Source organism: Euprymna scolopes, chromosome 39, assembly GCF_053919585.1.
Source record: "Euprymna scolopes isolate OS-2025 chromosome 39, ASM5391958v1, whole genome shotgun sequence".
Classification (NCBI taxonomy): Eukaryota; Metazoa; Mollusca; class Cephalopoda; order Sepiida; family Sepiolidae; genus Euprymna; species Euprymna scolopes.
Genome location: NC_136520.1, coordinates 68,848,656 through 68,853,655, shown reverse-complemented (window position 1 = coordinate 68,853,655; position 5,000 = coordinate 68,848,656). Strand labels below are relative to the sequence as shown.

The window sequence follows — 5,000 nt, the reverse complement described above, 5'->3', positions numbered from 1 at the left end:
TGATGCTTGTTGCCAACCACGAAAGGCTTTTAAGTATGCATTCTTCATATGCATTGTCTACCACTGTAAATGAGGACAAACGAAACGAGAAAAAAATGGATGCTACAAATCTTTGTGAGAAAGGAAAAAACAAGCATGGCTCCATTTTTAAACTGCGTCCATTCAGTTTGTGTGTTTAGTTATAAAAATGCTATTTCAAACTTAAACGTGACAACTTAAGCATAAAATAGCATTGTGTTTTATCTGTCATACTTAAGCATGAAATAACTGTTTTGTCTGTCATACTAAAGTATGAAATAGCATTTTCTTTGGTCTGTGATATGAAAATATGAAATAACATTTTCTTTGGTCTGTCATACTAAAGTATGAAATAGCATTTTCTTTGATCTGTCATACTAAAGTATGAAATAGCATTTTCTTTGGTCTGTCATACTTAAATATGGAATTTTCTTCTATAGATCATACTTAAATATGTAATAGAATTTTGTTTTGTCTACAATACTTACAATAAAAAAAAATAACAGACCAAAAGTTACTCGAGGATAAATATTTAGGAGAGGGAATGACCCTCCCCACTAATTAATTTAGCATGGGGGGGGGCATTTCACGTTTTAAACCCTCTCATATTCTTCATCATTTAACTGACAACCTGTCCATCTCCTTAATCTTTATGGTCACTGCCAGCGAGAAATCAATGGTAAACGACTGTGGCGATTATACAAATTTATTTGCAAAGGTTATCAAAAGAGGTGAAGAGTACTGGAAATCTGGGGAGACTTGCTGTCATCCAGATTCCAGGAAATATCACCGGTTGTTGTCAGTGAATAATCTCTGATGATGTCCTGTGTGAGAACTAGCGAGTACAAGTAAAAATTATTTTTTAAAATGTCTACCATAAGTTTTTCAGCAAAAAATAGCAAGACATTTAAAAACAAACAAACAAGCAAACAAACATCTCTTTCATTAATTCAACAGTAACTTTAGGTCCGAGGTTACCACACAAAAATAGTTTAAAAATATATATATATACTGATAGCTTTGATTAAAAAAAAAAAAAAGAAGAATGGTGTCCATTTTCAAAATACAAAAACGTGCTTACCCGTTCTGTCCTAAGTTAGTTGATGAAGAAATGGGGGATAATTTGATGCTATATTTATATAGCAGTTCGTCCAGTAGAGCAACAAAGACCATCTGATCATCTTAGGAATGATGGATGACTCATGCTGGGAGTTTGTTTAAAGAGAAGCTGGTTTGCATAGAGCCAGCCTCAGTCTCTTGTTCCAAACCAGCCTGATCCAGTGGCAGGACAAAGTCAAGAAAGCTGGAGACCAAGTGGAATGCAGGAGCTGTCGTAAGTGTCGACGTCCTCCTACATACAGTGCTTGGTATTCCCAGATGGCTAACCATCTGATACTGGCCAGGCTCAACGTTGCTTCACCGGTGATCTAATGAGAAACGGACAAGGTCGAGACGGTTGGAAATTAGGTGGGATGCAGAAGATGTCGGAAGTGTCGACATTCTCCTACATTACAGTGCTTGGTATTCCCAAATGGTCACCCATCTGATACTGGCCAGGCTCAACATTGCTTAACTTCGGTGATCTAATGAGAAATGTTGTATAAACGTAATTATGCTATATTTATATGGTAAAATGGGCATGAACACCTACTCTAACGTCTAAAGTATTTCATTCTTTTTCTTTTTTTTTTTTTAAATATAATTCTTCCATGTATTTCCAGTGTGTTGACGCGAGAAACATAGGTTAAAATTCCATCCGTCTTCGTTTACATTCTCCGTCAGCTAATATTTGTTCTTCTTCACGATGAATTCCCTAGAAAAGCCACATCAAATATATAAATATTCTATTCTTTAAATATACAAAATATTCTGTTATTCTGAAATAAAAATAAAAAAATAATAAATAAAATCCAAGTTTAAAAACTGATAAATATTAATCAGAAGTGACTTTTCCAAGGAATTCATCATAAAGCACAAATATCAGCTGACGAAGAATGTAAACAAAGACGGACGGAACTTGATTCTAACCGGAAAATAGAATCGCATTTTTATTTTTCCGTTGACAGTGTCGGGAGCAAAAAGGCCAAATTTTAGACATTGCAGAGATGAGGCGAACGTGTTGGATACACCCACGTCCAGCCACTATTTTTTCAAACGAGAAAATCCGCTTCTGAATGACTAATCACTATTGTCATATCATTTTTCGTCATCTATTATCGCTTCTTAATAATCGTTAGTTTGTCGACGAAGGTGTGTTCACACGCGTCCTTGAATCTTTATAAGAGACTATGTCCGTCGGGTTGTAACGCTCGCATCCGAAGCGCCCAAACCCACGGCCATCGTAAGATAGTCGTGCCAGACCTATCAGTGCAAATCAACAATTAAAAAACAGAAAAAAAAAAAAAAAAAAGCAAAGAAAAAAAATAGAAAAATCTTTATCTATCACGTACCTGTCACAGAACGAAAATGTCATATTCCGAAAATCACATTAATTGATCAAGTAATTTTATTTTTAAATAAGAAAATCAAAATTTTTGGCTAAACTACGAGCGACAACCTCACAGCGCCATCTTGAATCCAGACTGAAGGAAAAAAATGATCCTTTTTTTTGCGCTTCTATATCATAATAACGAAAAAAAGTATTGAATTTCAAGTGAAACAAATGGTACGTACGTAATTATCAGTTCTCAAAGAGTAACATATCCAAAATTTACATGTGCTCCTTCTATAAACCCGTTTAGCAACAAAATCACACCCCTGCTAATGTCCCTAAATGTCAGAAAGATTTCTAAGAGTTTGTTCCCTTGAACAGCTAGACTTTGGAATTGCCTCCTGCTACCTGCTTCTCTGGCTGTACTGATATGCAGAAGTTTAAATTTAACGTAAACCAACATTTTGTTAACCTTTCCTTTGCATGGTCCAAAATAGTAGCCCCTTATGTCCAAGTGGTGATATACCTTGTTAGGGGTGAACGTGATAAAATAAAAAATTAAAAAAAAAGAAAAAAAAAAAAGATGAGTTTGAAGGAGCAAACATAATTGGATAATATGTACGTGTTTTAAATAAGTGGTTCTTCTTGTCGGATTTCGCTATTATAAAACAAGCAAAAAATTAAAAAAATTAGAATGAAAAAGTAAAAACCAATGGTATTTACTTACTTTTCATATCAATTTCAACTAAAAGCAATGTTATTTATTTACTTAACTGCCCTCTCGTAATTTGTTAAATATTATTGCATGATTACATAAAACATTTACTTTGACAAATAGATGATTGCGTGATATCCACCATAAATTGTAACAAGACGGACTGAGTTACTTCCCCTGACTTGATGCTGTTTAATCTCCACAATTATATAAATGCAACTTTGTGAGTGTGTGTGTGGTGTGTGTGTGTGTTCGTTCCTTATAGAATACGAAACAGCTAAACAGATTTTCTTTAACATTTACAGAACTTTAGTGTATAAGTCTGGGAGTGATCTTAGTTAAGTTGTGTCTCAGAATACTCCCGATAATTACCAATAATCAAAATCGTTATTTTAATTTATCTATCATCGATAAAGCCATTTTTCCGTGTCGTCGCTTAGCAACAATGAGAGAACAACGGGCCATGAAAATTCTACTGTGGGTAAGTTAATAGCGTATTTTATTTATTTATTTATTTATTTTTTTTTTTGCATTACATGGTCTGTAGGTTTAAACTCCGCATGTAAATTTCTTAATTTTTTTTTTATTAACTGCAAAGAATTTTATGAGACTTAAAAAATTCCTCTTTTTTTTTTTTTTTTTTTTTTCTTTTTGCATGATGTGGTCTGTAGGTTCAAACCCTCCACGTAAATTTCTTCACGTTTATTTTTTTTTCATTAACTGGAAAGAAGTTTATATAAAGCAATTTTATAAAAGAAACAGTAAGTTCTCAAAAGTGCGATGTAGAATAACATATTTTGGACTAAGTTACTGTATGGAGGCATGTGAAGCTTCCTCCCGGGCGATTTCACGGATTTCGATGACAATAAAAATATAGGAGTGTGAAATATTCGTTGATTATCATTCAATCCAGGGCAACGTCGGGTCTCCTTGCTAGTTATGTATAAACCTGAAAACTATTTTCATTAATGAGTAATTTTCTATCTGATCGTTTTTTCGTGACTTTTGGATATGTTACTAAACTCGACATGACAGTTAAGTAGATACCATTGGTTTTACTTGAAATCCAATATTTCGGTTTTCGAATTGCGCTATTATATAACGAAAATAATATTTAATGTGGAATCATTTTGATTTTAAAAAAATCTATTTAGCACAACACAAGTAATCGGAAGAAAAACGTTTGAAATGTGTAAATATGCCCGATTTTCACAAAATGGAGTCTTGCGGGATGTCGACATATTGTTTTCTTGTTGTATACCACAAGATGCAAAAAAAATACTAAAAACGCCCCCCCCCTCCCACCATTACTACGTATTAATACTAAATTGATTATATCTGTGCAGTGGGGAAAGAGGTGGCTGGTTACCTTTAATGCATCTAAGACCAAGCTCCTATCTCTACATCATAAACGCTCTGATCCCCATCTGGCATCAATTGAAATGGATGGCTCTCGTCTAGGGGAGGTCCCATGTTTTGATAAGCTTCTGGGTTTGACCTTTACTCCTGATCTTAAATGGAACACGTACATCAAGTCTGTGGCCAAGGTCGCTGGGAAAATAGTGGGATCCTTCTACCGCTCCAGAAGATATCGCACTAATGATGCAATTCTCTATCTATATAAGAGCCAAGTACGTCCAAAGATGGAGTACTGCTGCCACATCTGGGCAGGAGCTGCTAAAAATAGCCTATCCTGCCTTGACAGAGTACAAAATAGATTTTGTGGCTTAGTGGGGGATGCCCTTTTCTCTACCCTGCAACCTCTTTCCCACAGAAGAGACGTAGTGAACCTGTCATTGTTCTATCATTATTTCCATGGCAAGTGCTCGTTTGAGC

At 34.9% G+C, this 5,000-nt stretch overlaps 1 protein-coding gene and 1 long non-coding RNA gene across 2 annotated transcripts in view; one reads left to right on the top strand and one right to left on the bottom strand.

Moving 5' to 3' along the window:
• LOC145263831 (uncharacterized) overlaps positions 1-3,090 on the bottom strand; it is a 16,774-nt gene extending 13,684 nt beyond the window's left edge. The window contains exon 1 of the long non-coding RNA XR_013864605.1: positions 1,100-3,090. This is a non-coding gene — a long non-coding RNA (uncharacterized LOC145263831). The remainder of the gene's footprint in view (positions 1-1,099) is intronic.
• Positions 1-5,000, top strand: part of LOC145263834 (ras-related protein Ral-A-like) — a 206,404-nt gene that overhangs the window by 35,396 nt on the left and 166,008 nt on the right. The window lies entirely within an intron of this gene.